This window comes from Mirounga leonina, unplaced genomic scaffold (genome assembly GCF_011800145.1).
Source record: "Mirounga leonina isolate KUSES-001 unplaced genomic scaffold, KU_Mleo_1.0 Mir_168, whole genome shotgun sequence".
Classification (NCBI taxonomy): Eukaryota; Metazoa; Chordata; class Mammalia; order Carnivora; family Phocidae; genus Mirounga; species Mirounga leonina.
Window position 1 is genome coordinate 666,884 of NW_023270426.1, and position 27,254 is coordinate 694,137.

Consider the following 27,254-nt stretch of genomic DNA (forward strand, 5'->3'; position numbering starts at 1 on the left):
TTGTTTCCATGTCTTGGCTATTTTGAATAATGCTGCAATGAACATGGAATGCACGTATCTTTCTGAGATCCTGATTTCAATTTCATTTTATATATATACCCAGAAGTGGGATTGCTAAATCAATATGGTAATTTTGTTTGTAAAAATCTCAGTAAATTTGGGGCACCTGGGTGGCTCAGTCAGTTAAGCGTCTGACTCTTGATTTCGGCTCAGGTCATGATCTCAGGGTCATGGGATCCCTGTGTTGGGCTCTGCACTCAGTGTGGAGTCTGCTTGAGATTCTCTCTCTCCCTCTCTGCCCCTTTCCCCACTTGTGTGTGCTCTCTCTCAAAATAAATAAAATCTTAAAAAAAACTCAATAAATTTAAAAGGATTCAAGTGCTACAAAGTGTGTTCTCTGACAATGGTTTTAATTAGAAATGAGTAATGTCTGACTTCAAACTAGCTAGAACAATCAATGTTCTCCCATAAGTTCCAGGATTGACTCTCATTGGATCAATTGGTCATTGCTTATCTCCATACCACTCTCCAGTCATTGCAGTAATTGGCTAAATGTATAGAAAATCTCACCCCAAACACACGGACCAAGAATAGGAGAGAAATAGTTCTTTAAAGGATTATCAAAGTAATATTACCAGAATTTAAATTCTGGGGCTGGCAAAATTATTAGCTATCCAATACCAAAACTAGAACTTTCTTCCTAGAAAACTTTCTAGAACTAATTAGTTTATCAAGGTTGCAGTATACAAGGTCAATATACCCCAAGATATTTTTAAATTTTTATATACTTGCAACAAACAATTGGAGGTTAAAATAAAAACAATACCATTTTTAATAACATAAAATATATCAAATACCTAGGACTAATAGCTGACAAAAGATGTAAAAAGCTTATAGGTTGGAAAATACAAAATACTGCTGAGAGAAATTAAAGAAGACCTAAAAAATAAATACAGATTTACCTTGTTCATGGGTTGGAAGACTCAATATTGTTAAGATGTAAATTCTCTCCAATCCCAATCAAAACCCCAGCACCTTTTTTTGTAGACACTGACAAATTGATTCCAAAATTCATATGGAAATGCAAAGAATCTAGAATAGCCAAAACTATTCTGAAAAAGAACCACTTTGGAGGGCTTACACTACCTGATTTCAAGACTTATAAAGCCATAGTACACAAAACAGCTTGATACTGGCATATAGAAAGACAAATAGATCGATGGAATGTAATGGAGAGTCCAGAAGTGACCACAACATCTATGGACAACTGAACTTTTTTTTAACAAGGACATAATAGCAATGTGATGGAGGAAGTATAGTCCTTCCAGCAGATGGTGATGGAAACAATTGGCTATCCCTATGCAAAATAATGAACTTAGATCTCTGTCTCACATAATATACTAACATTAACTCCTAATACATCATAGGCTTACATGTAAGAGCTACAACTATAGAACTTCTAGGAGAAAACAGGAGAAAATTTTATCTTGGCTTATGCAGAGATTCCTTAGATCCTCTGTCTCTAAAAGAACAAAAAGATAAATTTGGCCTCATCAAAATTTAAAACTTCTGTTCTTCAAAAGACACTGTTAAGAGAATGAGAACACAAGCCATACACTGCAGGAGAATATTTGGAAGACATATATTTAATAAAGGAGTTGCATCCAGAATACCTAAAAAAATTGTCAAAACTCTACAGTAAGGAAAAAAAACCAACCCAATTAAAAAATTGGGCCATTTGAACAGATACTTCACCAAAGAGGATAGAAGACAAATAAGTACATGAAATAATGCTCAACACCAATAGTCATCAGGAATGCAAGCTAAAAGCCACCATGAGATACCATTGCCCATCTATTAGAGCAGCTAACATGAAAAAGACTCCCTGCGCCAAGTGTTGACAAGGATGTGGCGGAACTGGACTTCTCACCCACTGATGAGGGGGGAATGTAAAATGATAGAACCACTTTAGAAAGTAATTGGACATTTTCTGAAAAAGTTAAGCATATACTTAACCACATTCCACTCCTAGGTACTGATTTAGTTTTTTCCTGATTTGCATATTTTCATTATAGTAATTGTATTCCTTGTTTTCATGTCCTGCCTTCTTCACAGACTACAATTCTTGGAGGGGGAGAACATTTCAATTTTATAGACTGAGTTTCTTGCACAATGTCTAGTAGGCATTTAATGCATAATTGTTTAAGAAATTACTTAGAGGAATAAAGAAAATAACAAGAAAAATTCATTATTGAATATGAATTTTACCTCATCTTAGTATGGTACAATATTTTATTCTATTTATTTTCATTTAAAATTATAGGATAGTGTTTCCCCCATGACTATTGCAGACTCCTGATTCATTCATAGTAATGGGTACATGATATTTAATACATTTCATTTATAGTAATAAAATCCATAATTTTTCCCCCTACTATAAATAGTGTTATTGCAAGCATTTTCTTATTTTAAGTAATTTGATTAGGACAGATACCCAGGAATGGTATTACTAGATGAAAGGGTATGAACAATTATATTACATTATTTTAAAGTATACTTGGCTACCAGTGTAGCATATGGATCCTGAAGCAGGATGATTGGAGTATAGAATTGTAGCTATACCTGGGTCAATTTTTTAAAATTTATTTTTATTTTTTAGAAGTGTTTTTTAGCTTTATTTATTTTTATTTTTATTTAATTCTATTTTTTAGAGAGAAAGAGAGCACATGGGGAGTGGGGGAAGGGCAGAGGGAGAGGAGGAGAGAGAATCCCAAGCAAGCTCCATGCCCAGTGTGAGCCTGGTGCGGGGCTCGATCTCACGACTCTTAGGATCATGATCTGAGCCAAAATCAAGAGTTGGATGCTTAATTGACTGAGTCATGCAGGCACCCCAAAGTTTGTTTGTTTGTTTGTTTGTTTATTTATTTATTTATTTTAAGATTTTATTTATTTATTTGAGAGAGAGCACATGAGAGGGGGGAGGGTCAGAGGGAGAAGCAGACTCCCTGCCGAGCAGGGAGCCCGATGCGGGACTCGATCCAGGGACTCCAGGATCATGACCTGAGCCGAAAGCAGTCGCTCAACCAACTGAGCCACCCAGGCGCCCCCCCAAAGTTTATTTTTAAGTCAGGAAAATAATCTTTATTTTTTTAAATTTTTAAATTTTTATTTTTTTTTGAGCAGGCTCCATGCCGTGTGGGGAGCTCCAACTGAGGGCTCCAACTCACGACCCTGAGTTCAGGACCTGGCTGAGATTAAGAGTCAGGTGCTTAACAGACTGAGCCCACCCAGGTGCCCCAGGAAAATAACCTTTAAAAAAAATTGGGCCTATTATCTTTGGGTTTAAAACACAAACACCTGTTTTTACTATTGGTGGTTCTTTCTCTTCCATGTGGCAATAATTTTTTAAAAACAATTCTATAATACAGTTTATTTTTTCTAAGAACATGTTTCATCCATTCTTAATTTATCCTGGCTAACTATCAGAAACCCTTATATGAGTATGTAAATATGTAAAATACTGTCTTGTTTCAAAAAGGATTTGAGATTGTATTAAATTCTGGTGTGAAATGTTGGGGAAAATAACAACACAAGAAACTATTTCTTGGAACACTGTATAAACAGCCTCGTGTAGGGTAGTCCGGTGAGGAAGGGCACCTATAACGTGCCAATACTTGGGATCATCTTTAGAGAAGATGTGGCTCCTGGAAATTTTTTTTCTATTTTTTTTTTGAGAGAGAGAGAGAAAGAGAGAGAGAGAGAAAAGGGGCAAAGAGAGAATCTTAAGCAGATTCCACGCTCAGCACGGAGCCCGACACAGGGTTTGATCTCACAACCCCGAGATCATGACCTGAGCCGAAATCAAGAGTGGGTCGCTTAACCAACTGAGCCATCCAGGTGCCCCTCTGGAAATTTTAATGAGTTTTTGGTCTTTTGCTTTAAGTAAAAGTGCTATTAAGTACATAATAAAATATGCTGCATTGATGAAGAGTTATTTTGCTGTTCACCCTTATGAATTTGGTGTATCAATCACAAACTTTGGTGTTACTTAATTGTAAGTAACACATTCTGACTTAAAGTGGTAAAGGGATTTATTGGAATGGTGTCAGTCAAACAGTTCCCAGAATTGATGGGATTGAAGAATCAGATCTGGAAATGGGCAGGGGGAGATGGAATTAGAGCCAGGGAGGGAAAGGCTGGGTCAGGACACTGCCAATGCTAGATTCTCATTTCTTTTTCAGTGATTTTCCAGCCTCCCCTGTATCTTTGTCACACTCTCTGAAGAATCAAGGACTGGCCAAGCAGTAGGACAGAGAAGGTTCCAGGGGTAGGAAAGAGGAGGGGTCCCTGGCAGGCTCAGTTGCTAGAGCATGTGACCCTTGATCTCAGGGTTGTAAGTTCAAGCTCCGCGGTCGCCATGGAGCCTACTTAAAAAAAAAAAAAAAAGAAGAAGAAGAGGAAGAAGTTCTGGCCTCTTCTGCCTCCCACCTTTACAACTAGTTGTAAAACAATAAAGTATCTCCTCAAATAGGACGTTTGGGTTATGGTTAGCTTTTAAAAAAAAAAGTCGTGGATCTGTTACATGTATTGATTCCTGATGATTATAGGATCATTTTTCATTTTCCTAATAACGTGTACAGTGGAGGTTCTTAAACTGTGAGCCGTGCATGACTGGGGAGGGGGAAGGCCACAAATTCCTGAAATTATACATAGAATTTTGATATGAGTGCCTTTTGCATTGTTGGGTGGCATGAGGGTGCATAACTTTTGTTAGCTTCTCCAGGAGGCCCACAGCCTACAAAAAGTTAAGAGATCCTAACTGGAATGTTCTACATAATTACTTTCTCACTGTGAAATTTCATTTGTATGAATTGTCGCTAGTATTACTAGTTTATGCTGCTAGATGGCGCTGTGGTGCGCATTTCAAATGTCAATCGCAAGTTTCATTTATTTATTGAGTGAAAAAGCATCGTGGTTTATTTTTTTATTTTATTTTATTTTGTTCTATTTTTAATTTTATTATATTATGTTACTTAGCCACCATACAGTACATTATTAGTATTTGATGTAGTGATCCACGATTCATTGTTTGTGTGTAACACTCAGTGCTCCATGCAGGACGTGCCCTCTTTAATACCCATCACCAGGCTAACCCATCTCCCCACCCCCCTCCCCTCTAGAACCCTCAGTTTGTTTCTCGGAGTCCATAGTCTCTCACGGTTCATCTCTCCCTCTATTTCCCCCCCTTCATTTTTCCCTTCCTTCTCCAAATGTCCTCCATGTTATTCCTTATGTTCCACATATAAGCAAAACCATGTGATAATTGACTTTCTCTGCTTGACTTACTTCACTTAGCATAATCTCCTCCAGCCAGTCCCAACAAGCATCGAGATTTAAATGGCAAGTCCTCAAGTTCATTTTAGGTTGGAAGGAACTTCCGAAATCACCTAGTTCCATCTCATTGTTTTACAGAGAGACAACCTGATGCCCAAAAGGTTAAGGAAGAACTTTGACCGGGACCAGACCTTTTGAAAAGTCAAAAGGATGCGCTGAGAGGAAGAACAGCCGGAGCTGGGGCTCTCCTCCTACCAAACTGTACTTGAACGCTGGCTGCAGCCTCTGGCCTTGGAAGGGCTAGGGGTGGTACTGCTTGTGGACTTTAGATTCTTTGGTTCTGAGACATTGGTATATTTCAGTTACAGTCAAGACCTGAAATGTGGTCCCTCTCCCCTGCTGGAGGGTGATACTGTTGAGGAGGGCTTTATGTAGTTAAGGAGGAAAGTTGCACAGGTTCTTCCTTGTGATTAACCCTCTCCCATGGCCTTCCCTGGTTGGCTTTAGACACGGCTTACAGTTACGAGCATTGTGTTCTTTCCAGAGCCAACGTCGACCTTATAAATATATATATAAGCAATATTGATGACACATAAGGGACTTGCTAGGTTGAGTGGAGGGTTTTATAGTTGACAGTTTCTAGGTATTTACATAATAGTTGAGCATGGACGTTTTTATTGTATATGTACGTGTTTTTTTTTTTTTTAAAGATATTATTACTTGTCAGAGAGGGAGAGAGCGAGCACTAGCAGGGGGAGCGGCAGGCAGAGGGAGAAACAGGCTCCCCCACTGAGCAAGGAGCCGGCTGTGGGACTCGGATCCCAGGACCCTGGGATCATGACCTGAGCCAAAGGCAGACACCTAACCGACTGAGCCACCCAGGCGTCCCTGTATGTGTGTTTTAAAACACTCTCATAAGAATCCATTACTTCCTGCTAGTCATAGTTTCTGTGATGAACACCATGATTAGTTATTCAGGTGCCCCACTGGGAAGGAAGAACTTCCTCCCCCAGGACTGGGTGGGCTGCGCGCAGCGGCCCTCAGCTGTCAGAGCCTCGCGGTGTTGCTCCAACTGAAGAGAGCTGCCTTGCCCGAGTCATGTCCCCTTTCCCGGGTGGCCCATCTCCAGTGGCTGATTGATGTCTGGGGTGTAAACACTCAGCCTTCTCGTCCCAACTCCGGACGACTCCGAAGAGTCATCCCAGCCTCAAGACTTCCTGTGGGGAGGATAGAGAGCACCAGTGAGACTATGGAGACTCTTCTTTTCCCTCTGGCCAACTCTGCTTCCTTGCTTCCCCCTTTCTGGTGTCTGTCACTAAAATACCCCTGCATGCCATTCTCCTCCTCAGAGTCAGACCCAACCTGTGACCGTTGGTGGCCAAAAGTAATCCCCAAATGCAGATGCTGGGATAAGATTCTGGATCTGGATTATGCGCAAATGGCTTGACAATGAGGACTCCCATCAACAGTGGTGAGCTGGGTGCAGACAGCCTCTGGCACAAGGTAGCAATGTGGATGTTGAAATTTTTGACCCTGTGTGGGTCACGTGACTACTTCCTCACTGTGTGCACGGTGAGAAGGGGTCTGACCTGGGTCCTGTACTTGGCAGCCAGGGATCAGGCAGGGCATTGTGATGGAGATTCCACAGAATCACATGGGGGAGGGTGGGAGTTCACCAAAGAAAAGGAAGATGAGGTGTCCAGCGCAGTTGCTAAAGTGTTATTATGGCCCACAAGGCTCTACTCAACCTGGCCTTTCTAAACTTCATGTCCTTCCACTGTGCCCCCCCACAGCCACCAGGCAATGCTAGACTTCTAACTGTTCCTTAAATAAGTGGAGCATTTAGTTCCTGTCTTGGGTCTTTTTTTAAAAAAAATTTATTGTTATGTTAATCACCATACATTACTTCATTAGTTTTTTTTTTTTTTAAAGATTTTATTTATTTATTTGAGAGAGAGAGTGAGAGAGAGAGCACAAGAGGGGGGAGCAGGAGAGGGAGAAGCAGACTCCCCACCGAGCAGGTAGCCCGATGCGGGACTCGATCCCGGGACTCCAGGATCATGACCTGAGCCGAAGGCAGTCGCTTAACCAACTGAGCCACCCAGGCGCCCCACTTCATTAGTTTTTGATGTAGTGTTCCATGATTCATTGTTTGTGCATAACACCCAGTGCTCCATGCAAAATGTGCCCTCTTTAATACCCATCACCAGGCTAGCCCATCCCCCCACCCCCTCCTCTCTAGAACCCTCAGTTTGTTTTTCAGAGTCCATCGTCTCTCATGGTTCATCTCCCCCTCCGATTTCCCCCCCTTCATTCTTCCCCTCCTGCTATCTTCTTCTTCTTTTTTTTTTTTTAACATATATTGTATTATTTTTTCAGAGGTACAGATCTGTGATTCAACAGTCTTGCACAATTCACAACACTCACCATAGCACATACCCTCCCCAATATCTATCACCCAGCCACCCCATCCCTCCCACCCCCGACCACTCCAGCAACCCTCAGTTTGTTTCCTGAGATTAAGAATTCCTCATATCAGTGAGGTCATATGATACATGTCTTTCTCTGATTGACTTATTTCGCTCAGCATAACACCCTCCAGTTCCATCCATGTCGTTGCAAATGGCAAGATCTCATTCCTTTTGATGGCTGCATAATATTCCATTGTATATATATACCACCTCTTCTTTATCCATTCATCTGTTGATGGACATCTTGGCTCTTTCCACAGTTTGGCTATTGTGGACATTGCTGCTATAAACATCGGGGTGCACGTACCCCTTCGGATCCCTACATTTGTATCTTTGGGGTAAATACCCAGTAGTGCAATTGCTGGATCGTATGGTAGCTCTATTTTCAACTTTTTGAGGAACCTCCATACTGTTTTCCAGAGTGGCTGCACCAGCTTGCATTCCCACCAACAGTGTAGGAGGGTTCCCCTTTCTCTGCATCCTCGCCAACATCTGTCATTTCCTGACTTGTTAATTTTAGCCATTCTGACTGGTGTAAGGTGATATCTCATTGAGGTTTTGATTTGGATTTCCCTGATGCCGAGCGATGTTGAGCACTTTTTCATGTGTCTGTTGGCCATTTGGATGTCTTCTTTGGAAAAATGTCTGTTCATGTCTTCTGCCCATTTCTTGATTGGATCATTTGTTCTTTGGGTGTTGAGTTTAAGAAGTTCTTTATAGATTTTAGATACTAGCCCTTTATCTGTAGTGTCATTTGCAAATATCTTCTCCCATTCTGTTGGTTGTCTTTTGGTTTTGTTGACTGTTTCTTTTGCTGTGCAAAAGCTGTTTATCTTGATGAAGTCCCAATAGTTCATGTTTGCCCTTGCTTCCCCTGCCTTTGACGATGTTTCTAGGAAGAAGATGCTGTGGCTGAGGTCGAAGAGGTTTCTGCCTGTGTTCTCCTTTAGGATTTCGATGGACTCCTGTCTCACACTGAGGTCTTTCAACCATTTTGAGTCTATTTTTGTGTGTGGTGTAAGGAAATGGTCCAGTTTCATTCTTCTGCATGTGGCTGTCCAATTTTCCCAACACCATTTGTTGAAGAGACTGTCTTTTTTCAATTGGACATTCTTTTCTGCTTTGTCAAAGATGAGTTGACCATAGAGTGGAGGGTCCATTTCTGGGCTCTCTATTCTGTTCCATTGATCGGTGTCTGTTTTTGTGCCAGTACCACACTGTCTTGATGAAGAAAGCTTTGTAATAGAGCTGGAAGTCTGGAATTGTGATGCTGTCAGCTTTGCTTTTCTTTTTCAACATTCCTCTGGCTATTTGGGGTCTTTTCTGGTTCCATACAAATTTTAGGATTATTTGTTCCATTTCTTGAAAAAAGTGGATGGTATTTTGATAGGGATTGCATTGAATGTGTAGATTGCTTCAGGTAGCATTGACATCTTCACAATATTTGTTCTTCCAATCCATGAGCATGGAATGTTTTTCCATTTCTTTGTGTCTTCCTCAATTTCTTTCATGAGTATTTTATAGTTTTCTGAGTACAAATTCTTTGCCTCTTTGGTTAGATTTATTCCTAGGTATCTTATGGTTTTGGGTGCAATTGTAAATGGGATCGACTCCTTAATTTCTCTTTCTTATGTCTTGTTGGTGTATAGGAATGCCACTGATTTTTGTGCATTGATTTTATATCTTGCCACTTTACTGAATTCCTGGATGAGTTCTAGCAATTTTGGGGTGGAGTCTTTTGGGTTTCCCACATAAAGTATCATATCATCTGCAAAGAGTGTGAGTTTGACTTCTTCTTTGCTGATTTGGATGTCTTTTATTTATTTTTGTTGTCTGATTGCTGTGGCTAGGACTTCTAATACTATGTTGAATGGCAGCGGTGATAGTGGACATCCCTGCCGTGTTCCTGACCTTAGGGGAAAAGCTCTTAGTTTTTCCCCATTGAGAATGATATTCGCTGTGGGTTTTAAATAGATGGCTTTTATGACATTGAGGTATGTACCCTCTATGCCTATACTCTGAAGAGTTTTGATCAAGAAAGGATGCTGTACTTTGTCAAATGCTTTTTCTGCATCTATTGAGAGGATCATATGGTACTTGTTCTTTCTTTTATTAATATATTGTATCACATTGATTGATTTGCTGATGTTGAACCAACCTTGCAGCCCAGGGATAAATCCCACTTGGTCGTGGTGAATAATCCTTTTAATTTACTGTTGGATCCTACTGGCTAGTATTTTGGTGAGAATTTTTGCATCCATGTTCATCAAGAATATTGGTCTGTAATTCTCCTTTTTGATGGGATCTTTGGTTTGGGGGTCAAGGTAATGGTGGCCTCATAAAATGAGTTTGGAAGTTTTCCTTCCATTTCTATTTTTTGGAACAGTTTCAGAAGAATAGGTATTAATTCTTCTTGAAATGTTTGGTAGAATTCCTCTGGGAAGCCATCTGGCCCTGGGCTTTTGTTTGTTGGGAGATTTTTGATGACTGCTTCAATTTCCTTAGTGGTTATAGGTCTGTTCAGGTTTTCTGTTTCTTCCTGGTTCAGTTTTGGTAGTTGATACATCTCTAGGAATGCATCCATTTCTTCCAGATTATCTCATTTGCTGGCATAGAGTTGCTCATAATATGTTCTTATAATTGTTTGTATTTCTTTGGTGTTGGTTGTGATCTCTCCTCTTTCATTCATGATTTTGTTGATTTGGGTCATTTCTCTTTTCTTTGTGATAAGTCTGGCTAGGGGTTTATCAATCTTGTTAATTCATTCAAAGAACCAGCTCCTAGCATTGATCTGTTCTACTGTTCTTTTGGTTTCTATTTCATTGATTTCTGCTCTGACCTTTATTATTTCTCTTCTCCTGTTGGGTTAAGCTTTATTTGCTGTTCTTTCTCCAGCTCCTTTAGGTGTAGGGTTAGGTTGTGTATTTAAGACATTTCTTGTTTCTTGAGAAAGGCTTGTATTGCTATATACTTTCCTCTTAGGACTGCCTTTGCTGTACCCCAAAGATTTTGAACAGTTGTGTTTTCATTTTCATTGGTTTCCATGAATTTTTTAAATTCTTCTTTAATTTCCTGGTTGACCCATTCATTCTTTAGTAGGATGCTCTTTAACCTCCATGTATTTGAGTTCTTTCCGACTCTCCTCTTGTGATTGAGTTTTAGTTTCAAAGCATTGTGGTCTGAAAATAGGCAGGGAATGATCCCAATCTTTTGGTACTGGTTGAGACCTGATTTGTGACCTAGGATGTGATTGATTCTAGAAAATGTTCCATGGGCACTAGAGAAGAATGTGTATTCTGTTGCTTTGGGATGGAATGTTCCAAATAGATCTGTGAAGTCCATTTGGTCCAGTGTATCATTTAAAGTCTTTATTTCCTTGTTGATCTTTTGCTTAGATAATCTGTCCATTTCAGTGATGGGGGTGTTAAAGTCCCCCACTATTATTGTATTGTTGTTGATGTATTTCTTTGCTTTTGTTATTAATTGGCTTATATAAGTGGCTGCTCCCATGTTAGGGGCATAGATATTTACAATTGTGAGATCTTCCTGTTGGATAGACCCTTTAAGTAGGATCTATCCTTAAGGATATCCTACTTAAAGGATAAGTAGGATAGATCCTACTTAAGGGTCTATCCATGGATGAGGGTGAGATGAGATCCTTCCTCATCTCTTATTACAGTCTTTGGTTTAAAATCTAATTTGTCTGATATAAGGATTGCCACCCCAGCTTTCTTTTGGTGTCCATTAGCATGGTAAATGGTTTTGCACCCCCTCACTTTCAATCTGGGGGTGTCTTTGGGTCTAAAATGAGTCTCTTGCAGACAGCATATAGATGGGTCTTGTTTTTTTATCCAATCTGATAGCCTGTGTCTTTTGATTGAGGCATTTAGCCCATTTACATTCGGGGAAACTATTGAAAGGTAGGAATTTAGTGCCATTGTATTGCCTGTAAGGTGACTGTTACTGTATATTGTCTGTGTTCCTTTCTGGTCTATGTTGCTTTTAGGCTCTCTCTTTGCTTAGAGGACCCTTTTCAATATTTCTTGTAGGGCTGGTTTTGTGTTTGCAAATTCCTTTAGTTTTTGTTTGCCCTGGAAGCTTTTTATGTCTCCTTCTATTTTCAATGACAGCCTAGCTGGATATAGTATTCTTGGCTGCATATTTTTCTCATTATTTGCTCTGAATATATCATGCCAGTCCTTTCTGGCCTGCCAGGTCTCTGTGGATAGGTCTCCTGCCAATCTAATGTTTCTACCATTTTAGGTTACAGATCTCTTCTCCCAAGCTGCTTTCAGGATTTTCTCTTTATCTCTGAGACTCGTAAGTTTTACTATTAGATGTCAGGGTGTTGACCTATCTTTATTGATTTTGAGAGAGGTTCTCTGTGCCTCCTGGATTTTGATGCCTGTTTCCTTCCCCAAATTAGGGAAGTTCTCTGCTATAATTTGCTCCAAAATACCTTCTGCCCCTCTGTCTCTTTCTTCTTCTTCTGGGATCCCAATTATTCTAATATTGTTTCATCTTATGGTATCGCTTATCTCTTGAATTCTGCCCTCGTGATCCAGTAGTAGTTTATCTCTCTTTTTCTCAGCTACTTTATTTTCCATCATTTGGTCTTCTATATCACTAATTCTCTCTTCTGCCTCATTTATCCTAACAGCGCCCCCATTTTTGATTGCACCTCATTAATAGCCTTTTTGATTTCAACTTGGTTAGATTTTAGTTCTTTTATTTCTCCATAAAGGGTTTCTCTAATAACTTCCATGCTTTTTTCAAGCCCAGCTAGTATCTTTTTTTTTTTTAAGATTTTATTTATTTATTTGAGAGAGAGAGAATGAGAAAGAGCAAGCACATGAGAGGGGGGAGGGTCAGAGGGAGAAGCAGACTCCCTGCCGAGCAGGGAGCCCGATGCGGGACTCGATCCAGGGACTCCAGGATCATGACCTGAGCTGAAGGCAGTCGCTTAACCAACTGAGCCACCCAGGCGCCCCGCCCAGCTAGTATCTTTAAAATCATCATTCTGAACTCTAGTTCCGACATCGTACTAATGTCCATATTGAGTAGGTCCCTGGCAGTCGGTACCGTCTCTTGTTCTTTTTGTTGAGGTGGTTTTTTCCGTCTTCTCATTTTGTCCAGAGGAGACTAGATGAATGAGAGAACAAAATGCTAACAGGGTAACAACGTCCCCAGAAAATGTACTCTAAGCAAATCAGAAAAGACCTGAAACTGGGGGAAAAGAAACGGAAAGAAAGAAAAAAGAAAAAGAAAAAAAAAAAAGATAAAGATAAAAACAAACAAAAACAGAACAAAACAAAACAAAACAATATGATCAAATATGATCAGGCTGGTGCATAGATCAGTGCCACACACTAGATTTTGGGTGTATTTTCGTCTGTTAGAAGAAAGTGTCTCCCAAAATTTTAAAGAAAGAAAAACTTATATATGTACAAAAATAAGGGTTAATATGATGAAGGGATGGAATATGACTATAAAGATGAAAATTATAAAAAATTGTATAAAAGGAATTGATAAGAAGTTGTTTGAAAAAAGAAAGGAGATGATTTAAAAAGAAAAAAAGAAAAAAAGGGAGAGAATGTGATCAGGCAGGAGACTAGAACACAGCCATACACTAGAGATTTAGGGTATATTTTGATCTGTTAGAAGAAACTGTATCTCAAAATTTTAAAGAGAGAACAACTTATATATATATATATGCCAAAAATAAGGGTAACTACTATGAAGGGATAGAATATGACTCTAAAAATGAAAAATAAAAATGTTTTTATTTTATTATTTATTTATTTTTAAAAATTTTATTATGTTACGTTAGTCACCATACGATACATCATTGGTTTTTGATGTGGTGATCCACGATCCATTGTTTTCGTCTAACACCCAGTGCTCCATGTAGTACGTGCCCTCCTTAATACCCATCACCGGGCTAACCAATTCCCCCTCCTCCCTCCCCTCTAAAACCTTTTGTTTCTCAGAGTCCATAGTCTCTCATGGTTCATTTCTCCCTCCAATTCCCCCCGCCCATTTTTCCCTTCCTTCTCCAAATGTCCTCCATGTTATTCCTTATGTTCCACAAATAAGTGAAACCATATGATAATTGAATTTCTCTGCTTGACTTATTTCACTTAGCATAATCTCCTCAGGTCCCATCCATGCTGATGTAAAAGTTGGGTATTCATCTTTTCTGATGGCTGAGTAATATTCCATTTTATATAGGTACCACATCTTCTTTATCCATTCATCTGTTGAAGGGCATCTTGGCTCTTTTCACAGTTTGGCTATTGTGGACATTGCTGCTATGAACATTGGGGTGCATATGGCCCTTCTTTTCACTACCTCTGTGTCTTTGGGGTAAATACCCAGTAGTGCAATTGCTGGGTCATAGGGTAGCTCTATTTTTAAATTTTTGAGGAACCTCCACACTGTTTTCCAAAGTGGCTGTTCCAACTTGCATTCCCACCAACAGTGTAAGAGGGTTCCCCTTTCTCCACAACCTCTCCAACATTTGTTGTTTCTTTCCCTGTCCATTTTTGCCATTCTAACTGGTGTAAGGTGGTATCTCAGTGTGGTTTTGATTTGGATTTCCCTTTTGGCTAATGATGATGAACACTTTTTCATGTGTCTGTTAGCCATTTGTATATCTTCTTCAGAGAAGTGTCTTTTCATATCTTCTGCCCACTTTTTGACTTGATTATTTGTTTTTTGGGTGTTGAGTTTGAGAAATTCTTTATAGATCTTGGATACCAGCCCTTTATCTGTAGTGTCATTTGCAAATATCTTCTCCCATTCTGTGGGCTGCCTCTTTGTTTTGTTGACTCTTTCCTTTGTTGTGCAGAAGCTTTTTATCTTGATGAAGTCCCAAAAGTTCATTTTTGCTTTTGTTTCACTAGCTTTTGGAGATGTATCTTGAAAGAAGTTACTGTGGCCGATGTCAAAGAGGTTACTGCCTATGTTCTCTTCTAGGATTTTGATGGATTCATTGAGGTCTTTCATCCACTTTGAGTTTATTTTTGTGAATGGTGTTAGAGAATGGTCGAGTTTCATTCTTCTGCTTCTTCATGTGGCTGTCCAATTTTCCCAGCACCATTTATTGAAGACTGTCTTTTTTCCATTGCATGTTTTTTCCTCCTTTGTCAAAGATTATTTGACCATAGAGTTGAGGGTCCATACCTGGGTTCTCTATTCTGTTCCATTGGTCTATATGTCTGTTTTTGTGCCAGTACCATGCTATCTTGGTGATCACAGCTTTGTAATATAGCTTGAAATCGGGCAATGTGATGCCCCCAGCTTTGTTTTTCTTTTTCAACATCTCCTTGGCGATTCGGGGTCTTTTCTGACTCCACACAAATTTTAGGATTGTTTGTTCCAGCACTTTGAAAAATGTCATTGGAATTTTGGTCGGGATGGCATTGAGGGTATAGATTGCTCTGGGTAGCATAGACATTTTAACAATGTTTATTCTTCCGATCCATGAGCATGGAATATTTTTCCATCTTTTTGTCTCTCCTTCAATTTCTTTCATGAGTGTTTTGTAGTTCCTAGAGTATAGATCCTTTACCTCTTTGGTTAGGTTTATTCCGAGGTATCTTATGGTTTTTGGTGCTATTGTAAGTGGAATCGTTTCTCTAATTTGTCTTTCTACAGTTGTGTTGTTAATGTATAAGAAAGCAACTGATTTCTGTGCATTGATTTTGTATCCTGCCACATTACTGAATTGCTGGATGAGTTCTAGTAATTTGGGGGTGGAGTCTTTTGGGTTTTCCACATAAAGTATCATGTCGTCTGCGAAAAGAGAGAGTTTGACTTCTTCTTTGCCAATTTGAATACCTTTTATTTCTTTTTGTTGTCTGATTGCTGTTGCTAGGACTTCTAGTACTATGTTGAACAACAGTGGTGAGAGTGGGCACCCTTGACGTGTTCCTGATCTTAAGGGAAAGACTCTTAGCTTTTCCCCATTGAGGATGATATTCGCTGTGGGTTTTCATAGATGGATTTTATGAGCTTGAGGAATTTTCCCTATATCCCTATACTCTGGAGAGTTTTAATCAGGAAAGGATGTTGTATTTTGTCAAATGCTTTTTCTGCATCAATTGAGAGGACCATATGGTTCTTCTCCCTCCTCTTATTAATGTGTTCTATCACATTGATTGATTTGTGAATGTTGAACCACCCTTGCATCCCAGGAATAAATCCCACTTGGTCGTGGTGGATGATCCTTTTAATGTATTGTTGGATCCTATTAGCTAGGATTTTGTTGAGGATTTTGGAATCCATATTCATCAGGGATATCGGTCTGAAATTCTCCTTTTTGATAGGGTCTTTGCCTGGTTTGGGGATTAAGGTAATGCTGGCCTCATAGAATGAGTTTGGAAGTTTTCCTTCTGTTTCTATTTTTTGAAACAGCTTCAATAGAATAGGTATTATTTCTTCTTTGAATGTTTGGTAGAATTCCCCAGGGAATCCATCAGGCCCTGGACTCTTGTTTTTTGGGAGGTTTTTGATCACTGCTTCAATCTCGTTACTGGTTATTGGCCTATTCAGGTTTCCTGTTTCTTCCTGTTTCAGTCTTGGCAGCTTATAGGTTTCCAGGAAGGCCTCTATTTCATCCAGATTGCTCAGTTTATTGGCATATAGTTGTTGATAATAATTTCTAATAATTGTTTCTATTTCCTTGGTGTTAGTTGTGACCTCTCCCCTTTCATTCATAATTTTATTAAGTTGGGTCCTTTCTCTTTTCTTTTGGATGAGTCTGGCCAGTGGTTTATCGATCTTATTAATTCTTTCAAAGAACCAGCTTCTAGTTTTGCTGATCTGATCTTCTGTGTCTCTGGTTTCTAATTCATTGATCTCTGCTCTAATCTTAATTATTTCTCTTCTAATGTATGGCTTAAGCATCGTTTGTTGCTTTTTCTCTAGTTCTTTAAGGTATAGAGTTAGATGGTGAATTTGGGATTTTTCTATTTTTTTGAGTGAGGCTTGGATGGCTATGTATTTCCCCCTTAGGACAGTCTTTGCAGTATCCCATAGGTTTTGGACCGATGTGTTTTCATTTTCATTGGTTTCCATGAATTGTTTAAGTTCTTCTTTGATTTCCTGGTTGACCCAAACATTCTTGAGCGGAGTGGTCTTTAGCTTCCAAGTGTTTGAATTTCTGCCAAATTTTTTCTTGTGATTGAGTTCCAGTTTTGGAGCATTGTGGTCTGAGAATATGCAGGGAATTATCTCAATCTTTTGGTATCGGTTGAGACCTGATTTGTGAGCCAGTATATGGTCTATTTTGGAGAAAGTTCCATGTGCACTCGAGAAGAATGAGTATTCTGTTGTTTTAGGGTGGAATGTTCTGTATATATCTATGAGGTCCATCTGGTCCAGTGTATCATTCAAAGCTCTTGTTTCCTTGATTTTCTGCTTAGATGATCTGTCCATTGCTGAGAGTGGAGTATTGAGGTCTCCTACAATTAATGTATTGTTATCAATATGACTCTTTATTTTGGTTAACAGTTGGCTTATGTAGATGGTTGCTCCCATGTTGGGGGCATAAATATTTACAATTGTTAGATCTTCTTGTTGGATAGACCCTTTAAGAATGATATAGTGTCCTTCTGTGTCTCTTATTACAGACTTTAGTTTAAAATCTGATTTGTCTGATATAAGAATTGCTACCCCAGCTTTCTTTTGAGGTCCGCTGGCATGGATGATGGATCTCCATCCCTTCACTTTCAGTCTGGATGTATCTTTAGGTTCATAATGAGCCTCTTGTAGACAGCATATGGATGGGTCCTGTCTTTTTATCCAATCTGCAACCCTGTACCGTTTTATGGGAGTGTTTAGGTCATTCACATTGAGAGTGATTATTGAAAGATATGAATTAATTGTCATCATGTTGCCTGTGAAGACATTGTTTTTATAGATTGTCCCTGTAAATTTCTGTTGTATATCACTCTTGGGGTCTTTCTCCTTTTATAGAACCCCCCCTTAATATTTCTTGCAGGGCTGGCTTAGTGGTCACATATTCTTTCAGTTTCTGCCAGTCGTGGAAGCTCTGCATCTCTCCATCCATTCTAAATGAAAGCCTTGCCGGATAAAGTATTCTTGGCTGCATGTTCTTCTCATTTAGTACCCTGAATATGTCTTGCCAGGCTTTTCTGGCTTGCCAGGTCTCTGTGGATAGGTGTGACATTATTCTGATGTTCCTCCCTCTGTACGTAAGGAATCTCTTCCCCCTAACTGCCCTTAAGATGGTTTCCTTGGTTCTAAGATTTGCAAGTTTTACTATTACATGCTGGGGTGTTGGCCTGTTTTCCTTGATGTTGGGAGGGGTCCTTTCTGCCTCTAGGACTCGAATGTGTGTTTGATTCCCCAGATTAGGGAAGTTCTCAGCTATGATTTGCTCAAATACATCTTCTAGTCCTCTCTCTCTCTCCACTCCCTCCGGGATTCCAATGATTCTGACATTGGAATGCCTCATGGTGTCACTTATTTCTTTGATTCTATTTTCATGGATTCTGAGTTGTTTTTCCCTGGCCTCCTCTTTTCCCTTTTTATCTATTATATTGTCTTCCAGGTCGCTTATTCTCTCTTCTGCCTCAGTTACCCTAGCTGTTAGATTATCTAGATTGGATTGGATCTCACTGACAGCATTTTTAAGTTCTGCCAATTCCCCTTTTATTTCTGCCCTTAGAGACTCTATGTTGCCATTAATTGATTTCTCCATTCTAGCCATTGTCTTCACAATTGCTAGCCTGAATTCCGTCTCCGACATCTTGGTTATATCTGCATCCATTTGTAAATCTGCAGCATAAGTCATAATCTCTGAGTCTTTTCTATTTTGGTGCCTCCTCCTCCTAGTCATTCTGTTGATGGGTGTTTGAGGGAATGTATAGAGTCCAAATTATTGACCGGAACCCAAGCAAGATGCACCTGTTTTCTTGGGACCTTAGGGTTGCTGGCCTCTTGTTTTCCCAGCCTATCTTCTGTGGGAGGGGCCTGCCACACTGTTACTCAGGCTACCCTGTTTGGGCAGAGTTGCCCTGTGCCCCTGTGGCGGGGGATGGCCTCAGGGGGAATCAGTTTTTGGGGCTTTTGTTCTCTGGTGGCTTTCCGCATCTCTTCCGTGAGTGTGAGTTAGAGTAGAAGAGACCGTTTCCAACCCTCTGCCTCAGAGCAGAGAGATCACAGTCTGTTCTTCAGTAAGCTCTCACACCGTCTCCATTTCTGTCTGTGCTGCTATAAACTGCAGCGTCCTGGGTTGTGCGCCCCTCCACAGCTCCCCCAGTCCTGCCTCCAGGTCGGGGCAGGTCTCTGCCCTTTGTGCTTCTAAAACCGCCAGTTGCTCCCAGTTCACGCGCGTGGCCCCGTGGCTCTGGGTTTCTGCCCGGGGGGCTGCCCTAGAGTCCTTTCCCCGCCACTACCGGTCTGCGAGTCTGTGCCTGTCCTCAGCGCGGGAGGCTGTCACTCACTGGCGGTGTAGGATCCCCACGGCCAGGCACCCTCCCGCTGCCGTTTATCCTCCGATATCTGCCCGCAGAATCATGGCTCCCCGCTTCCTACCTCAAAACCAACAGCTTACGATATTCTGTTTGTAGAGATCCAGATTTTCTTACATCTCAGGCTGGTTTCATGGGTGCTCAGAATGGTCTGGTAGATATCCAGCTCAATTCCAGGGACCAGTTGAAATAGGGTCCCCTACTTCTCCGCCATTTTTCCCCCCTCCTAAAAATTTTTTTAAAAAAGGGGATTGATAAGATGTTGGCTGAAAAAGGGAAAAAGAAAAATTCAAAAAAAAAAAAGTTAAAATTAACTTTGAAAGACTAAAAAATCATGGTAAAAAAGCTATGCATTCTATGTGCAGTCCTCCCCTAGTGCTGGAGTTCTGCCGTTCTCATTGATTGGTAAACTTGGTCTTGGCTGGCTGTTCTTGCTGATCTTCTGGGGTAGGGGCCTGTTGCCGTGGTTTTCAAATGTCTTTGCCGGAGGCGGAATGCCCCACCCTTGCCCGGTCTGGGCTAAGTAATCTGCTCAGGTTTGCTCTCTGGAGCTTTTGTTTCCCACCAGCTTTCCGTACAGCTTTGGAGGACGAGAGTGAAAATGGCAGCCTCCCAATCTCCACCCTGGAGGAGCCGAGAACTCAGGGCCCCACTCCTCAGTGCACCCCCAGAGGAAAGCACTCAGTCACTCCCATCTCCCCAGTCTCCGGCCGCACTCCGTGCTCACCTGGCCTGTGACTGCACGTTTCTATCTCTGGCACCTGACTTGGTGTGGAGTCTCCAAACCCAGCAGATCCCTGCCGTGTGCTCCCGCACCGCTCCTCCCGGGGGAGGAAGGTGAGTCTCCCCAAATCTCCCGCTTGTTGGGTCCTTGCTGGAGGAGCAGTGGCCCGACTGTGCCGCGGATCACGGTCTATGGCAACCCTGAGCTGAGAGCCCGTGCCTCAGCTCCGTCTCTGCAGCCAGCTTCCCTTCTCCAATACCTGGGAGCTCTGCCGCACTCAGGCACCCCCGGCCTTTCTGTGACCCCGAAGGTCCTGAGACCACACTGTCCCGAGAGGGTTCCACCCCCCGCTTAGCCACTGGAGCGATGTCCCTCAGTGGAGCCGACTTCTAAAAGTTCCGATTTTGTGCTCCGTGGCTCTATCACTTGCCAGAAGCGGCCAAAGGAGACCCCCTCCCCCGCCGTCTATCCTCCCGAATATTGCCTTGGCTTCACTTCTCCGCACGTCCTACCTTCCAGAAAGTGGTCCCTTTTCTGTGCAGAGAGTTGCTGCTATTCTTTTCTTTGATCTCCTATTGAGTTCGTAGGTGTTCAGAATGGTTTGATCCCTATCTAGATGAATTCCTGGGACCAGGCGAAATCCAGGTCTTCTACTCCTCCGCCATCTTGCTCCGCCCCTGCCTTGGGGTCTTTGCAAGGTCTTTCTCTTTGCTTGGGAAGCTCTCTACTCACCTTACCATGATCACTCCCTCACTCCATTTGTGTCTCTGCTCAAATGTCACTTACTCAGAGAGATCTTTCCAGACCCCTTCCAGGGTCATTCAGTTCATCTTACCCTTTACCTAGCTTAATTTTTCTTCACACCGTCACACTGCCCTTGACATGAAATTGTTTTTGATTGTTGCTTTGTATCATCTGCTTGAAGATGAGCTCCTAGAGCAAGAACTGTGCCTTTTTCAGCACTGTAGCTATACTCCTTAGAATAGGGCTTGGTCTATAGTAGGTGCTCACTGATAATTACCGAATGGATGGAAGATATAGGGCAGATGGTAACATGGAGATGCAAAGTAGGGAAAGGTTAATTTTGACTGGACAAAGTGATGATAAGGACTTCCTGGAGAGGACAGCATTTGAGTTGGATGTGGAGGGATGGATAACATCGACAGGCGGAAATGGAAAAGTTCAGGGAGAAGGCTATTTGTGGGCCTTATAGAGAAGCAGGTAGCCCACTGTGTCAAGGGTTATGGTGTAGTCTGGTGACCCAGGCCACGTGGCGGGGCTGGTTCATACTGTGGTCCAGGTTCAGTTGATAAGCAGTGTCTATGGAATTCACGCTCTGAAATTCATTGCTGCCTCTCTTCAAGTAATTCCTTCTAGATGGCGTGCAAACCACTCATTTGTGGTTCCTGCTCATAGTTCAAACTAATTTACCTACCTGTTCACCACACCATCATCGATACGTACCTATAGTATGTGCAATTTGAATAGTTACCCTCCCTGCTATCTCTGTGTTCCTGCAGGGTTCTAGCACATGCAGAGAAGACCAGTACTCCTGGCAAGAGGGAGTGAGTGACATGATTTCTCAAGCTTGTGTCAGAGGTTCACACTTGAACAAAGCTTAGGTAAGTCCTCTCAACAATGACTATCAGAAGAGGCTTCAGGTGTTTGCATGTTTGGTATCTTTTCTTTTTTTTTTTTTTTTTGAAGATTTTATTTATTCATTTGAGAGAGAGAGAGAAAGACAGAGCACAAACAGGGGGAGAGACAGAGGGAGAGGGAGAAGCAGGCTCCCCGCTGAGCCAGGAGCCCAATGTGGGGTTCGATCCCAGGACCTGGAGATCATGACCTAAGCTGAAGGCAGATGCCCAACCATCTGAGCCACCCAGATGCTCCAGTATCTTTTCTTTTTTTTTCTTTTAAAGACTTTTTTATTTTATTTTTTTTGAGACAGAGAGAATGAGAGACAGAGAGCATGAGAGGGAGGAGGGTCAGAGGGAGAAGCAGACTCCCTGCTGAGCAGGGAGCCCGATGTGGGACTCGATCCCGGGACTCCAGGATCATGACCTGAGCCGAAGGCAGTCGCTTAACCAACTGAGCCACCCAGGCGCCCCCCAGTATCTTTTCTTGATATTCAAAAGTGGATTGCTGTATCTTTTAAAATATACAATATTTAATGAATATTTTTATGAATATTCAATTGTTTTATCAGATATTTAAATATTCAAATTAGATAAATTTCTAGAAAGATAATAAAAGCAAGTTTACCTTATTTCTCTGCCTGAAAACTACAGAAATGAACAAAAAGAATCAAATATAGAGAGGCAGTATCTATAATGAAACTAGGAAACAGCTCAATGCCCCTCCACAGGTTAAAGAATATCTTCTAAAATTTTTTTTTATTATTTATTCATTTGAGACACAGAGATACAGAGAGAGAGAGAGAACATGAGCAGGGGGAGAAGCAGAGGGAGGGGGAGAAGCAGGCTCCCCGCCGAGCAGGGAGCCCGATGTGGGGCTTGATCCCAGGACCCTGCAATCATGACCTGAGCTGAAGGCAGACACTTAACCATCTGAGCCACCCAGGCACCCAAGAATATCTTCTAGATGCAACTCATTTGAACCCAATTGGAGAGGGATACTCAGAGCTGACTCCTGTATCCTCTGATATTGGGAAAGGATTAATCTTGTGGGTGGACCAGGGAGAAATAGGGAGGACCTTGGGCACACTTCTATTCCAGAAGTTGTCAAGGCAGATGATGTTGAAAGGGATCATGTGGCCACCCGATCTTGTCTGTGACCTGCCCCCAGAATAAGATAACTTTCAGAGTGGCCAAGACCCTGAGAGAGCACCCTCACAGAACCAGTATGTTTACATAACAGAGGATTCTTCAGTTTTGTAAGAAAAGATATTATATGAAGCCAAGGTTTCAATGGAAACCGCCCCCCCCAAATTTAAAAATCTAAAAACTAAGAATGAAAATGATGGTTGTGGCAGAGATATTCTAAAGCAAGTGGTTTCAACAATAAAATGACCAAGAAAGAAAGTCATTGTGAAGATGTGGTACTATTCAATGCTCTTCTGTCTTGAGGAAACGTCTAACCTGGTTTGGACATAGAGAAAGAGGAAAATTAGAATAATTTTGAAGTCCTTTGCTTACATGCACTGTTGACTCCAATTCTATTTGGCTATTATTTCCCTGTAACTCAAGTTAATGTTAGATCTTTGTGCATTAGTTCTTTGCAGCCTAATCTAACCTCTTTTACACCAAATAAGAAAAAGAATGGGTAAAGCAAATTTGGAGCTTTTCCCAAGATTTTCACTGAGATGATCAAAAATTGATTGGAGGTGAAAAACACATTGAAAATTTTTGTCATTGGGTGATTTTTTTTTCTCCAAGATTTCTTTCTTCCTTCTTTCTTTCTTTCTCTCTCTCTCTCTCTTTCTTTCTTTCTTTCTCTCTCTCTCTCTCTTTCTTTTTAAAGATTTTATTTATTTATTTGACAGAGAGAGAGGGAAGGGAGAGTGGGAGAGGGAGAAGAAGGCTTCCCGCTGAGCAGGAAGCCTGATGCGGGACTTGATCCCAGGATGCTGGGATCATGACCTGAGCCAAAGGCAGACGCTTAACGACTGAGCCACCCAGGTGCCCCCCTCTAAGATTTCTAATATATGCAGGTTACCAGTTGTTCCTTATCATTATTTCCTGTAGAGGTTCTGTAGTCCAAAGACAGGACATTAATTTATGGCTCTGCTGTTTACTTATCTGCTTGACTGGGGGCAAGTTTCTTAATATGTTCAGGGTTTGCCTTTGTAAAATGCACCTCATAAGTTGTGAGGATTAAGCAAGATATCATGGAAAACACCTGGCTTAGAGTCCGGGATGGAGAGGGCATTCCAAAAATGCACTGTTGTTTCTTATTCGATAATAAGAGGTCATAACTCATGAAATATGATAATGCCAAAAAGAATGCTTCCTTCACTGAAGGATTTTGTCCCTCCTAGGTAGTAGCCCACCCATAACATCTGTTACATTACTCTGTATTCTTAAAATTAGCATAGCCTAGTGTTATGCTGGACATTTTATGGATGGAAATAATTAGAAACCTTATTTTTGGTTCAGATAATGGCCTCTGAGCATATGGAAGCCTCCTAATTCATTGGCAACAAGTTCATAAACTCTGTTGGGTCTGCAGCTGTGAACCTACAGGACCTGTCCTCTGGGTATTTTTAACAGATTTTTGCTCGGTGATAATTAATAAATTAATAATTGGTGCTAAGAGAATTTAATGTATCATGCAAGGAGAAGCAGAAACAGCAAGTAAGAAATGCATGTTTCTATAAGGGACATGGTATTAGAACAAAAAGAAAGCTTGAAGGGTGGCTTGACCTTGGCCAACATGCTGGCTGGGTAGATTGCTTACCCCCCATCTCCTTGTGATGGATGTCCATCTTTCAAACACTGATCACTGATGCTATGGAAGTCATCAAACTTTGTTAGAATAATGGTATGATGGGAACTCTTGAATTATTAATGATTAGTGTGCATTACATTCATATTGAATACATCTGCAGCTTTTTAAGGAAAAGTGATGCACATGTTGTCTTTGATATAGAAAGTCATATTCTTCTACATAATTGCTCTCTTTTAGTAAGAAAGAACTCTGTGTACAGTCTCATCACCATTCCCATTGAGTACCCATGTTCAATATGATTGTGGGTGGGGCTCTTGAGTGGCTCAGTTGGTTAAGCGTCTGCCTTCAGCTCAGGTCATGAACCTGGGGTCCTGGAATCGAGCCCTGTGTTGGGCTCCCTGTTCAGCGCAGAGTCTGCTTCTCTCTCTCCATCTACCCCTCCCCCTGCTTGTGTCCTTTCTCAAATAAATGAATAAAACCTTAAAAAAATATTCAATATAATTGTAGGCACCCAATAATAAGAGCTCAGAATCTATACAGTGCTCTTTAAAGAGGTCCCTCAAGTTGTTTTGAAGTAAATTTATTGTTTTTTTTGTTAGTAGTATTAGTTAGTATTATGTCCAGGGATTGGGAATATTTATTTATCAGAGATTACAGGCTGCAGTGCCCTTCAGACAGAGTTATGGCCTGGGAATGAGACTGTCCTAGTAAAAATAGTGTCCGTGGCTTCAATAATTGCCTTAGAAACTGGAGAAAGGAGTAAGAAAGGTGCATGAAGAGAATATTGTTTTTGTGCCATTTTTTTTTTTTCAAAATGATAAACCACTGAGTGTGATCAGAAGCCCCATGAGAGGTCCACACTGCCTGCTCAACATCTCCATCGGATGTCTTGAAGGAAAGCTAAATCACCATGTCTAAAACTGAACCAAACTCACTATTGGGACCCTGCCCCCACATGTCCCCCGTTTTGCGTTTCCTAACTCAGCAAATGGCACTGCAGTTCCCCCAGATGGGTATGTCAGGAATTGGGCATTGTTCTTAATCTGGATACATCCTTCAGCTTCAACCACCATAAATATTGAGATATTTATTTCTCAATATCTTCCAAATCGATCTGTTTCTCTGCACCTTCATTGCCACTGCCCTAGACGAGCCATCAGCATATCTCACCTGGAGTACTGCAGCGGCCATGTGATGGGTCTCTCCCTTTCTACTTTTCCTGGCCAGTGCATTCTCTTGCAACTCAAGTAACCATTTAAAACCAAATTGGATTGCATCACTGACCTATCTTAAATCTTTACAGTTGGGATAAAGCCTGTCTGATCTGGACCCTGCTTATCTCTCTGGGTTTGTTTGATAGTGCTGTCTTCTTAGAATCCTTCAGCTGTGACGTGCTCTTTCCAAAAGCAGGGATCTCACCTCAGTTAACTCCTTCAGACCTCAGAGCGAAAGTTACTCTTGGGAAGATCTCAGATACTTTGGTCAGATCTCCATGATCTGCTTTTGTGGCACCAGGTACTTTTTCCTTGAACATTGATCATACACATTCATTGTGTGATTACCTTGCTCAATATTGCTTGTGCAGGTACCCTGTTAGGTGCACCATTGTGACATGCTGTTTGGGACATCATCACCTGTCCCGTCCCCTTCTTTTTACATTAATTCCTTAGCTCCATTCATGGCTCTTTTCAATATGTCATCTTCAGCATTGGTTTGGGGGAGGAAGCAAGAGCCTATGACAATTAGCCATCTTGTCAGGTTTTCCATTCCCTACAACTTTCACAAATAGTATTTTAGTGGCTTCTGTAATCATTATGATGTGCCATAATATGAGATGTTCAGTAAGGCAGGGAAAACTAAACTGTAGTATTGAGGATCATACATAGGTAATAAAGCAATGAGGTGGTTACCATAAAAGTCAGGATAGATCTCACCTTCATGGGGAGGAAAGGGATTGCAACTGGGAAGGGACAGGCTAGGGGCTTCTGAAGTATGACAGTTGTTTATTTCGTGGCATGGACAGTGATCAGGATGGACTACATAAATTGTGGGGTCTGTACAACATGGGGATGTGGGGCCCCTTGTTTTTAAAATTATTACAAATATTAAGACAGTGACAGCAGGTTATCAGGCCAAGAATGGCACCCTTCTAAGTGGGGATCCCTGTGTGACTGCACAGGTTGCATGCCCATGAAGTCAGTCTTGGGGGTGATTGTATGAGAATTCACTCTGTAATAATTTGTTAAGATACATATTTTATATTTTATGTATTTTCCTCTATGTTTGCTGTGTTTCACAATGAAAGAGTTGAAAATAATTGAATACAATGAGAACTCAAAAAAATAAAAAAATAAATTAGAACCCTATATGATTGCTTTGAGGAACTCCCACTTATAGGAAAAGGTAAAAGGGTGAAAATATGAACAAAAAGTCAAGAGATATGAATAGTAAAAGGAACTGTATTAGCATCTGTATAAAAATAGGAAGCCTCAAAAGAGAAGAAAAAAATAAACAGAGAAGTAAATATTTTAAGGAATAATGACTGAGAACTTTCCAGAATGAGCAAAAGCAGAAAGAATTCATAGAGTACAAAATAGGATAGATAAGAAGAAGCCTACACCTATGTGTACTGTCATAAAATTTAAGAACTAAAAACCACTTAAAATTCTAAAAGCTTCCAGGAAGAAAGAACAGATAACTCATAAAGGAACAAGAATAAAATTGATGCTCACTTCTCTTCAATGACATGGAATACAAAAACATAATGTAGAAGTGTTTTTGAAGCGTTAAAGGAAAAATCCTTTAAACTTAGAA

The 27,254-nt window shown here is 40.9% G+C and overlaps 1 protein-coding gene across 1 annotated transcript in view; it reads left to right on the plus strand.

Moving 5' to 3' along the window:
- The window catches only part of YTHDC2 (YTH domain containing 2), a 123,407-nt gene that overhangs the window by 77,314 nt on the left and 18,839 nt on the right, over positions 1-27,254 (plus strand). The window contains exons 32-34 of the mRNA XM_035013932.1: positions 5,473-5,595; positions 6,684-6,805; positions 21,551-21,652. The gene's annotated coding sequence lies outside the window, so the exon portion shown is untranslated. The remainder of the gene's footprint in view (positions 1-5,472; positions 5,596-6,683; positions 6,806-21,550; positions 21,653-27,254) is intronic.